This window comes from Dipodomys merriami, unplaced genomic scaffold, assembly GCF_024711535.1.
Source record: "Dipodomys merriami isolate MVZ:Mamm:240054 unplaced genomic scaffold, mDipMer1.0.p SCAF_2917, whole genome shotgun sequence".
NCBI classification, from domain to species: Eukaryota; Metazoa; Chordata; class Mammalia; order Rodentia; family Heteromyidae; genus Dipodomys; species Dipodomys merriami.
In genome coordinates, this window is record NW_027204401.1 from 9,848 (window position 1) to 22,455 (window position 12,608).

The window sequence follows — 12,608 nt, forward strand, 5'->3', positions numbered from 1 at the left end:
TTGTGCGCGGAGGGTCCCCTGTCCATGCATCCCCGTGCACCAGGGACGCGGTAAATAATGGAGCAGCTCGGTTGGCCTGCTCAAGTTTCCAAGGAAGGAGCGCGCCGACGCCGCGCGCAGGTGATGCGATTCCCAGGCCGCCAGCTCATTTGCCTAATGGAGGGTGGAGTAGCGGCCCGCGTTCGTTGGCGGTGCGGCTCTGCCCGCTCCCGGAGCCTCCGGGAGGAAGGGACGCCCTGTCGTCTGACCCCAGCCACCTGGGGAGAGTCTTCGCTGCTGTTCCCGCTGTTTCCACCAGGCTGCTCCTCAAGGATAAGTTGTAGCCCATTTTTAAGGCCGGCCGACCAGCGGGCCAGCCCCGTACCCTAGGCTTCTCATCCCCTCCAGCCAGACACGGCGGTCACGGCCTGCACTTCCCCAGCCCAGAGCCGCTCCAGCAGCCCCTCCTGCTGAGATGACTCCTTGGCCCCCTTTCTCTGCACTTGCTCCTAACATGTAAGACAAGTGTTCTTAAAGCGCAGCCCTGGTACCCCTAGGGGTCCTCCAGGATCTCTTTGGGGAGATTTGGAAGGTCAAAACAGCACTAAGATGGAACTTGCCCTTGTAATTCTCATTCTCCTAAGACTACAGTGAAGTTTTCCTGAGTCCCTGTGATGGGAAACTGAACAGCAGACCAAAGGCAGAGCAAAGGGGAGTCCAGTTCTGCCTTCTGTCAGGCCAAACGTTAAGGAGAATTGCAAAATCAACACAAGGCCATTTTTAACTGACTTCTTTGCCTTTGGGAAACTGTTAATAGTGAAAATGCTGATGCATAGATGGAATAGGTATAATATCACTTATTTTTTATTTCATTTTTTTAAAGCTGTCTTTAATTGGCACAAAGGGGCTTCAATTCAACAAGTAAGTGTATGAATACAATGTATATTGATCAGTGACACCCTCTCCATGCATCTCACCCATGTATCCCAACCACACCCAAGATAACTTGAAGACAAGTTACCTGGGTCCAGTGGAATCCTCCCCTGTGTATGCCATACTTTATAGTCAGTTGGTCTGTGTACAGATGCATATGGCCCAGGTACTGTATTTTTAAATGAATTAGTAATGCTGCTGTCAATGGTATTAATGGATATAACCCATGTAAGCAAAAAGAACTTTGGCATTCTTAGTATGTAGGAGGGTCAAACTATTTCAAACTCATGGTCATGGGGATATGCCACAGACTCGGGTTGAGTGTACCTAAAAGTGCTTTGGTGGAGCCCTGCCCCTTGTAGGTGTAGCATTGTAGCATTACCTCTGACGTGTAGTCCCAAGCAGGAAAGCCTTTGCAGCCTTAGTAGCTCTAGCACTCAGCCCTCTTGGTTGGACAGCCAGTTTATGAGTTTTTTCCTTCCTTCCTGGTTCTTGTCTCTTGCTGACTCACTTGCTAGGGAACTAGAAAATGCTTATCTCATGTCACCTGGTACTCTACCCAGAAAGGGACTTTCGCTTCCTTGGTGCCCTGGTGTCCTCCTGCATGTTGGGCCCAGTGTCCTGTTTGTTAACTGGATTGTTCTGTTTGAGTTAACTATGTATATGTTTTATCTTGCCTTTTTGTTTAGAAATCTCTGCCTTTGAAACAATGCTAGGCCTATTGTTCTGGAGGAATCCCACAGGTTTTTACTCTGATCTGTAAGGACTTACTGTTGAATGATTGACAGTGCCAATGGATGAAGGACTCCTTTATTTATTTTTCCTTTAAGAAGAAGACTGATAGGGTTGTAACATTTGTGAAGACCGATAGGGTGGTAACAGAGAGGCTCTGGTGCTACCTTTAATAACAGTGTAAGTGGACTTTTGATTTATGATGCTCCTTCTGTTTCTGAAAAGCTAATGTGGCTTTTCCTCATTGTGAACAAAACAGGAATCTCCCATTGAGAGAAACTCAAACATGACCCCTTGGCAAAGCCAAATAAGCATTCTTTGTGTTGTAAATCCAGTTCTCATAATCTTTGTCATTATTATAAATCAGTATGGAATTATGGTAAAGTTGTATGTCTATGATTTGTAAATCTGAAGAGGGGAGATGGGAGGATGGGAGTGGAGTGGGGGAGGAATTTGTCAACTGAATTGTGAAGCCATTTCCAGATTTATATTCGCTTGGAAAAAAAAATGAGTGCACCTTTTTCTTAGATCAGATTTAAAAAGCAGTTTTGCAGCCCAGCCTAGTGGCTCAGGCCTCTAATCTTAGCTATATGGAAGGCAGAGATTGAGAAGATGTGTATAGTTCCAGGCTAGCCCTAGCATAGAGCAAGCAAGACCTTATCTCAAAAATCACCAGCACAAAAAAGGCGAAAGGTATGATTCAGGTGGTAGAGAGCCTGCCTAACAAATGCAAACCCCTGAGTTCAGAACTCAGTACTGCCCCTCCCCCCAAAAACCCCAAAACAAATTGAACTCCCCTTTCCCTCCCCCTCCCCAAAGCCAACTCTAATAAGGAATTTCCCCTGTTGATACAAGGGAGCTGCAGAAGAGCCAAGGCAAAGAATGGAAACCATAAACTTGTAGATCCCACCATGCTCCATCCTCCACTATAGCAGCCTTATTATTAGAGGATAAATAAGACTGTAGTTATTTTTGACAGTTTAAATTCCAGTGTGAGGGTGAAGAATCTGTTAGGCAATGAGTGTGTTCTTTGTCTGGAACTTGGCCTGGGCAGCGGTAGTAGTGGAGGTCAGGTGTGCCAAGAGCTCACTTCTGCCAAGCCCTCCCCACCACCACAGAGGATTGGTACTTCTGAGCCACGCTGCTTCTCTACTGCTTCTTTCCCCATACTGTGAAAGGCTCACAATTTTCCTATGGTGTTATATTAATATGCATTGGGATGGAAGCAGTTGGTGTGGTATTGTACTGTGTTGTCAGTGTCCTTTGAGATTCCATTAATTATTTCACTATGCCTTAAGATGTAATAAGTAAAAGTAATCTCTCATTCTCTTTTTCTCCTTCCTTTACTCCCTCTTCCTCTCCCTTTTACTTACACATATGCACTCTCTTTCTCCTACTCTCTCTCTCTCTCTCTCTCTCTCTCTCTCTCTCTCTCTCTCTCTCTCTCTCTCTCTCGTATACATACAAATACAGAACATTCATGTAAGAGCCTGTGGGAATGAACATTCCTTTTTTATGTGTTGGTTAATCATTTGTTCAATTTTGTCTTTTTTGTTGCTACGTCCAGACCCTCCCTCAGGAGACTTGAGACCCTCACTGTGATTTCTTTCTCCCCTGGGACTTGTTGCCTCTCCTTGCTCTCCCATCTGGCACCTCTAATTCTCATGATACTCTTCCTGTAGGACTGTCCATTTTCCCTGAAGCCTTGGAGCCCCTTACTCAAAAGATGGCCTTTGAACACTGAGATGCTCCCAGATCCTGTGCCTGAAATAAATGCACATTAATTACACAGTTCTCCAGTACCACACTGCCTGGAGAAATCTGCTAGTATCAGGGTAAAGTAAGAGCTTGAGTAGTGCACAGTTTGAAATGGGATGCCCTTGACCTCTAGGAGGAAGCTGGCCTTGGAAAAATACTGCCAGTCTCAGATCTGTAAGCTTCTGACAGGTAGGTCACTCTCCTCTCAAAGTGAGAGTGACTTTCTAAGATGGCCTGGGGGTGGGGCTTGGGGGCTGGAAATATGATGATCACACTTTAGTCTCTCAGTGCCACAAGGCATGAACCTAAGAAAGTACATCCAGTCAAGAATTAAGGCATCAGGGATTCCAAGATAATGACCTTGCAGATGACCTCTACCCAGATTACTACACTGTCACCTGGAAGTTCAACAGACTCTTCAAAGGGTAGGACCCCAAGAGCAGGAGCTGCAAACTAGGGTGCCTGAATTCTTTGTGTGCTCACTGTTTTAGAGGAGAGAAGTCAACAGGAACACACAGGGTCAGCTCACAGCTTGCTTTAGATCTGCAAGAAAATACACATTTTTTTTTTTGGGTATTAAAATGCAAGTTAGCTTGGGTCCACAGTGCAAAATGGATGCATATTTTAACTGTATTTTTTTTTTTTTTGTCTTTTCTTTTTTGGTACTGGGGATCGAACCCAGGACGTTGCACTTGCTAGGCAAGCGCTTTGCCACTGAGCTACATCCCAGCCCTGGATGCATATTTTAAAGACAATGCCCTTAGACAGCTTGTTTTTCACTGGCTGCTTACAGCTAGCACTCCAGATTTCACGAGGTTACCTGCCCTGGAGCATCTGGACAGAAAAATGTGAGAGACAGAACTCTATCACACAGGATGGTCAGTTTTCTCTGGAAAAGGCCAGTTGGGAATAATTTTAGGCTTTCCAGCAGTCCCTATGGTGTTCTGTCACTGACTTCACTCTTACGGAATAAAGTGGATGGATAGGGCTGCACTTCTGGTTTTACTTTCTGTTTTTGCACGATCACTTTGGTTTGTATGTATGTATGTATGTATGTATGTATGTATGTATGTATGTGTGTGTGTGTGTATGTGTGTGTATGTGTGTGTGTATGTGTGTGAGTATGTATGTGGTACTATGCTTTGGATGCAGGGCCTTATGCTTGTTAGACAAGCTCCTTGTTCCTTGAACCACATCCCTATTTATTATTTTTGTGGGAGGGACTTGAATTTTTGCCTGGGGCCAGTCTTGGACTATTATCCTCCAGCTTTTGCCTTCCAGATAGCTAGCACTGCAGATGGGAACCATCTCACCTAGCATATTTTTTTTCTTTTATTATCCTTTTTAAATGATTTTTTTTTTTTGGTCCGGTTGTGAGGCCTGAACTCTGGGCGTGAGCACTGTACCTCAGCTCTTTAGCTCAAGGCTAGTGCCCTACCACTTGAGCCACAGCGCCACTTCCGGCTTTTTTCTTTTTGCTTATGTGGTGCTGAGGAATCGAACCCAGGGCCTCAGGCATGCAAGGCAAGCGCTCTACCACTGAGCCAACTTCCCAGCCCTTTAAATGATTTTTTAAATTAGCAGGTTTTCATCGCAACATTACCATACATACATACAACGCATCCCATCAACCTCGTCTGTCCGCCATCTTCACTTCTTAAAACAATGTCAGCAGATGCCATTGTTGTATTTTCATAAGTTTATCTAAAGTGTTTTGTTCCTATTCACCCTCATTCACCCTTTCCATTCACTCTCCCCACTACCCAGAAGTGACTGTCTTACTCTCCTGCCATTCATGCTTTTCTATATATTAATTGTAATACTGTACTATAGTAACTGATATGTGCATATATTATATTTTAATCAGAATATTCCCCTTTATCACTCTCGTTCTCTGTTTCTCAACCTTCTATTGCAGGTACTTCTTGTACCAACAACAGGTTGGAGGGCCAGATTTGATCTTCATGTTGTAGTTCCTTGACCCATATTTGAAGGTGGCTTTTACTAATTGATTCATCTGCATCTTGGACAAATAAGTTTGTGATGGGCCAGAGTGTCGACACAGTTTATGGCACCCAGTGCAAAATGAAAGCATAAGGTCTCTTGATTAAAAAATACTGAGAATTTCTAGATAACGGGAGTGGAGCTTTAAGCCAACTGCCAGGCCCTCCTGAATGCTGGCCCTGTGCAGTGATCTTGCGCACACAAAAAGGCCCTGGGGTGAGGCCTCAGAGATTGCCCCAAACAAGCCAGGAGTCACTGCACTCAGATAGATCATACTTTCAATAGGATGACCTCTAAGCTCTGTGAATCCTGTGGATCAATCACACAGACAGGATTTACTATGAATACTTGTCAGAGTATCATGTGACTTTTACTCAGTGGGAATAATGTCTTAGGCTTGGATTGTGTGTGAGGTCAAAATGAAAGGAAACACCACACACATGCACACACTTTTACTCACACATGTATACACAGAGCACACATGAACACACATCTCTACACATGAATATCACATATATGCACACACATGAACGTTTGTGCACATACATTCTGTCATCTACCTACTTACCTACACTGAGCTTTTGGCCAGATTCTTGGGACTCCTGAATGAACTTGCCTCAGTATGAGAACTGAGGACTGGAGAATGAAAAGAGAGAGAATGATGTGATCCATTTTTTTCAGTGATACAGAAAAGAGATTTTGGGTAATGAAATAAAATCATACCTCTTATCATTGCATAGGATTGAATCAGTACAATAGGGAGAGGCTTGTCAGATCCTCTGGGGTGGGCTTTTGTGTGTCCAGTAGACACTGAATGTTCCTGTAAGATTAAGAAGTCATGTTTATAAGTGCACCACAGGAGTGGTGGTGCACTCCTGTAATCCCGTCACTGAGACTAAGACTGGAGATTTTATATATGCATTCATGGAGACCCTGTATCAAGAACAATAACAACAGCAAAAAGAGTTACATAGCTGATGGTCAGGAAGGACCTGTCAAGCCTGGGAATAGACACAGATCATCACTGACCTGTGTGACCTCAGGTTTCTGTGTCTCTTGTGCATTGCCAACTCTTTTCCCTTCCTCTATCCCCTAAAAATCTCTATTGTGCAGGTGAAGTTATGAGAGACTTGAAGAGGATTAGTAGTTCTTTTAAGAAAGTGTCAGATTGCGTTGAGTCACAGAGGTGCTGTTGGAAGAGGCATTTCTGCTGTGTTCATATCACATGTGTTATGTGTTCTTTATGGAAGTGTCACTTAGGGCTGCTTGAATGGCCCTTCATAATGCTTACCCCCTACCCCTGGCTCCTGTGCCCATTTCAAAAAGAAGGTGTGAATGCTCAGGTGGAGAGGTGACAAGTAGGCAGCTGTGCGCTGCGGGGGGGGGGGGGGAGGAGGGGGGGGAGGGGGGACTCTGCCCGTCGCCAGTGGCCAGTCCTTGCTCACCTCTGCCTAACTTACCTGAGCATTGCATGAGATCATTCAGTAGCACAGGGCTGACACCCAGAACTAATTCCATAAGTGTTAACTACAGTTGTTATTTTTGTTGTTGAGGACAAAAGATTTTTGTTTTTATTAATCACCTTGGCTATTTTCAACCTCAGGCTTACTGTCATCCCTTGAAACAAAAGAATCAAGCTTGTAATAGTTGAAAAACAAGTACTTGCTAGAGTTGTTTTTCATCTGATTCAAGGATAGCATCCAACCTCTTAGCCACAGTTGCACTTCCAGCTTTTTGATGGTTAATTGGAGCTAAGTAATCTTTTGGATTTGTCTGCCTGGGCTAGCTTTGAATCATGATCCTCAGATTTCAACCTCCTAAGTAGCTGTGAGCCACTGGCGCCCAGCTCCAGGGAGATTTTGAATGACTGCTTAGTTGGCTGAAGTAGAAAGAACAAGAAAGTTCTTAATAACCATTTAAGTGGCCATTACCATACAGAGTGTTGAGTTTAGCATCTTAAACACAGTGTCTTGAACAAAGTTCAAAAAACTTAGAAAGATCAAATAAGCATCATCACTAAGTCATTAATGTTTTATTTGACTTCAAGGCATATCGAAAATTGCCTGGAAATTCTACTTTCTATCACCAGCATCATTTTTCTTATCTCTCAGATAATTTGTACTTCCAACAAAAGTCTTGTGTGCTTTTAGTGAAAACAAAAAGAGCATGCTTCACTACAGGAAAAAAAGGAAGAGAAACAAAAGGTGACCCTGATAAGTTCCAAGTAACTTAGTCTGTCTTGGGAAAATGATGTAAAAGGAGTAGCCTCTCATCTATTGCATGTTGGGGTGTTTTTCACTTGTCCTTTTATTCAGTGCTGGGACTTGAAGTCAGGGTCTTGTGCTTGCTTGGCTGGTGCTCTACCACTTAAGCCACACTTCCAGTTCAGCATTTTGCTGATTATTAGGGAATGTAGTCTGACGGATTTGCTGCCTAAACTAGCCTGGAATGCTTGTCCTTTAGATCTCAGCCTCTGAATAGCTAGGATTATAGATATGCGCCACTGGCATCTGGTTTACATTGTCTTCTCTATTTTGTTCTGGTATTGGCACTTGAACAAGCCTGTGTGCTGCTCTTAAGCTTTTTTTTTTTAAAGTAGGAGCTTTATTTCTCCAATGACATATTTATAGTTTAACATAAATTAGAGGCCTGCTTGAACACCAAATCCAGGACCTTTAGGTGGTTCAGTCAAAGAGGTAAGACCTCCAGCTGGCTCACAACAGAAACGTCCACTCCTTGGCCCAGGTTTTGGAACTTGGCCAGCTTTGAGGTCATCTATAATGTCTTCAATATCTTTAGGTGTCAGATCCTCATAATAGTTGTCATTTATTTGAACCATTGGTGCATTTACACAAGTCCCTAAACATTCCACCTCTGTAAGAGTGAAAAGTTTGTCAGGTGTTGTCTCCCCAACCTTCATTTCAAGCTTTTTCTGAATGGCATCCAGTATGCTGTCAGAGTTACGAAGCATGCAAGGTGTGGTAGTGCAGATCTGAATGTGGTATTTTCCAACTGGCTTTCGATTATACATTGTATAAAAAGTTGCAACTTCATATACTCTCATTGGAGGTACTTGTAAAACTTCTGCAACCTTGTTCATAGCAGAGATGGGCAACCACCCATTCTGCCTTTGGGCTAAATCCAGGACTGGAAGCACAGCTGCTGCTTTGTGTCCTTCTGGATAGTTTTTCACAATTGCTTCTATTCTCTTATAGTTTTCTGGTGTGAAATCAAATGGGATATTGGGTTATTCTCAGGTGTATCTCTGTGCACAAATAAGGTTCCTCCAGCACCATTTTGCACAGATGACTTATGCAAATTCCTTATTTGTCTTCCCCACTGGGCAGTGAGGCTGGCTGCTCTGGCCTGAAACGCCAGGGAGAAGAACATGGCGGGCCAAACTGTACGGTGGTCAAGGTTGCACTTGCTCTTAAGCTTTTTTGCGCAAGGTTGGCATGCTACAACTTCTGGCATTTTGGTGGCTAATTGGAGAGATAAGAGTCTCACAAACTTCCCTGCTCAGGTTTGCTTCAAATCAGGATCCTCAGATCTCTCAGGGTCCTGAGTAGCTTAGATTACAGGGGGAGCCCAGCTTTCCATTCTTTAGTTGTCAGGAAAGAAAACCCCATTGTGTAGGATCTGAATCTCTCTTGATTATGAGAAGCTCTTCAGGAAATGGGTACTATTCACTGCAAAGCTAGCCTTGGACAGGAATGGCAAATTAAACTGATGTGTGTTGTTTAAGTTATATCATTACAGACGTTCAGGGGAGAAAGATGGGAGGGATGCAGGGTAGAGATTATGGAGTTCATCCAAAATCAAACCTGGCAGGTCGAGGTGGCCCTGCCTCCAGCTTTCCCAAAAGAACGTGTGGATGAGGATGAGGTATGCATGTGAGGGGGGGCAGTAGGTGAGCAGGATATAAAGAAAAAGGTTTTTTTTTTTTTGCCAGTTCTGGGGCTTGAACTCAGGAGCTGGGCACTGTCCCTGAGCTTCATTTGCTGAAGGCTAGCACTCTACCACTTGAGTCACAGTGCCACTTCCTGCTTTTTCTGTTTATGTGGTACTGAGGAATCGAACCTAGGGCTTCATGAATACTAAGCAAGTACTCTACCACTAAGCCACATCCCCAGTCTGAAAAAAAAGTAATTATTAAGAAAATGTAAATTCTGGAGGAGAGCTGGGTGAAAGTTGACCACATTGAACTGTGTCCCTATGGATTTTCTCATCTTCCTCTGCTTCCTCCACTAACCCTGCTTCCCCAGACAACCCCTTGGGAAATTATTTATACAGAACTTTCAAGAATAAAATTTGTCACAAGTGGGTTTTCCACTTAACAAACAAGAGCAACTTCATTAAAAATTGAGAGTATTTAAAAAAAAGAAGTCTGTGGGACTGGATCAAAAGTAGCTTTAGGTTTGTTCAGAGTCAGGAGGGGACTGACTTCACTCAGTGGCATGGTTTGGGTAGAGCATCTCTGCAGACAAGGTTCAATGCGATTGAAGTTTCAAGTGTATTTTGCTGTCTTTGAATCTGTGAGTACTTTGTCTCTGGGTGAATCAGATTAATGTTCATATCTCCAAAAAACATCTGCTCTCTGACCCTTTGTATCTGTGCTTAGTACTTTCTTCTGCCACTTTATTATATGTCTGTCTATTATCTAATTTGTTATGTATAGGTAGTAGTAGGGTTTGAACTCAGGACTTTCACACTTGCAACCTACATTTGTATGCATTTATTTTTCCATAAATAAAACATTTCCATAATAAGAAGTGTATTCACTGAACTAAGAATAAAAGCATAGCCTTATTTTGCTGTGGAGTTATACATTTCACTTCTTAGGAAATCAGAGCATATCACCTTAGTTTTTCCTTAGAGCTCACATTTACCATCTGTGAGCACGTTCTTTTTAAGTTAGTTACTTCCACAGTGCTCAGGAATCTGAAGATGGTTCACAAGTTTAGGAGGGAAATGGGGTCAGACCCTAAAGATTTATTACTTAGGTCTGCCTGGAATTAATTAACTCAGTCCCTCTGTTTTCCTTGGAGTTCATCCAAAAATCAACCCTAGGTGGCTTCTCCCAGAATAACACTCCTGGACTCTTCCTCCAAAACATATATTATGGGCCTATCAGAGCCCAAGAGTAAATTTACTAAGTGAGGAGAATGGATGGTTGTATCCTTAAACTCTATAGCAAAAATTACTCAAAGGTTATTTATTTTCTGAGTCAGTTGTATTGTTCTGTGAACTCAATGAACTGTATTGATGAAATGAGTTAAAAGTTTAAGTCAAACCCAGGTGGGTGGCTCATGCCTGTGATCTTAGCTATTCAGGAGGCTGAGATCTGAGAATCAAGGTTCAAAGCCAGCTGGGCAGACAAATCCATGAGACTCTTTATCTCCAGTTAGCAGCAAAAAGCAGAAGTGATAGAGTTCCAGTCTTAGGTGAAAAAAAGAAGCAAGAGGGAAAGGCCCTAAGTTCAAGCTCCAGTACCAGCACTCATACAAAACTAATACAAATTGAAGTCAAATAACCCGCAATAGTCATTTTAAAATGGATTTTTTTGTTCTTATGGTCAGCCTGAAATCTCTTGTCCAGGCTTAAAATACTTTTGATCCTGATCTTACTTTAACAAATACACGTGTGTGTGTGTGTGTGTGTGTGTGTGTGTGTGTGTGTGTGTGTGTGTGTGTGTGTGTGTGTGTGTGTGTGTGTGTGTGTGTGTGTGTGTGTGTGTGTGTGTGTGTGTGTGTGTGTGTGTGTGTGTGTGTGTGTGTGTGTGTGTGTGTGTGTGTGTGTGTGTGTGTGTGTGTGTGTTTTGGGTCTTGAACTCAGAGTCTGGGTGCTGTCCCTTGCTCAAGGATAGTGCTCTACTTAAGCCACAGCTCCAATTCTGGATTTTTTTTGGTGTGTTTAATTGGAGATAAGAGTCTCACAGACTGCCCTGCCCAGGCTGCCTTTGAGTCAGGATCCTCTGATCTTAGTTCCTGAGCAGCAAAGATTACAAGCATGAGCCACAGGTGTGAGCCACAGGTGTGAGCCACAGGCGCTCAACTCTATAAATGCCTTCTTTTGATTGAAGTAGAAATAAGAGGTTCAAAACAGGGGAGTGTTTTACAAATGAGACACTGAGAATTCTTGTGATGGTGACAATTTCATTTGTAAAGTTCACTAGAGTTTTTAGAAGACCAGTCTCAGGTACATGAGCATGATGATTCCGGCCTATAGGGCTTATGATGGTTTGAATATTATCCTTCAAGTACATGTGCTTTCAGAATTGCGTGATATCTGAAGAAGAGGAGGGCTGCCAAGGCTTGGTGTCATGGGCCTCTGATCTGGAGAGGATAAAACAGAACAGCCACTTCCCATTCATGACGGACAAAGCAAAGAGCAGAAAGTGTGACACCCCACATTGTATACCTCTGCTGCCTCCTTGTTCAGTGACTTCTTTCTCTAAGAGTTCTAGAAGGAGGTCAGGTCCTCTACAGCTTGAACATCTCAGGCTGCTTCTATTTCTTGAAGCCTCTGGTATATAAAAAAGAGAAATGAAGTGTTCAAATAGTGCTATAAATATTATGGCACATTATAAAGCCTTATGCCAAAGACATTGAGGCATGTGTCATACATCCAATAAAGTGGACTTTCATTTCACCTTTTATAAATGTTGTAAGGCATCATAAAAATGTGAGGACCCATTGTGCATGCTGGGAGCTTGGCTTGGTTGTGGACATGTGCTGATAGACTCATGGAGAACATTGCTGTCTTGGCATTGTTGGCTTTTCTCTGATAAATTGAATAATGCCACAGTTGGAAGCCTGCCACCTTTTGTGGACTTAGTGGATGGAGGGACCACCTCTTCTTCTTACTCTTTTTACTCAACAGGGCTCTCCTAGAATTCTGAATGTGCTTGTTCAAATTTGTGTTGCGGGCTGGGAAGGTGGCTCAGTGGAAGAGCGCATGCCTTGCATGCCAGAGGCCCTGGGTTCGATTCCTCAGCACCACATAAGCAAAAAAAGAAAAAAAAAAGTTGAAGAAATTTGTGTTGCATACATTGGCCCTCACAAGGCTCCTATTTGGAAAATGGCTCACAGAAGAAAAATGGAGGATATAGCCCAGCTGTATCTTTCAGATGGGGTTATAGTTGGTATAGATTCAGAGTTGGGGATCCCCTAGAGTCTGCCTGGCCCCTAAGTCCAGGTCTG

At 43.3% G+C, this 12,608-nt stretch overlaps 1 pseudogene; it reads right to left on the bottom strand.

Annotated features, from left to right (window-relative positions):
* Positions 1 to 7,993: 7,993 nt before the first annotated feature.
* LOC138839085 (NADH dehydrogenase [ubiquinone] flavoprotein 2, mitochondrial-like) lies at positions 7,994 to 8,825 on the bottom strand (annotated as a pseudogene).
* Between the last annotated feature and the right edge of the window lie 3,783 nt (positions 8,826 to 12,608).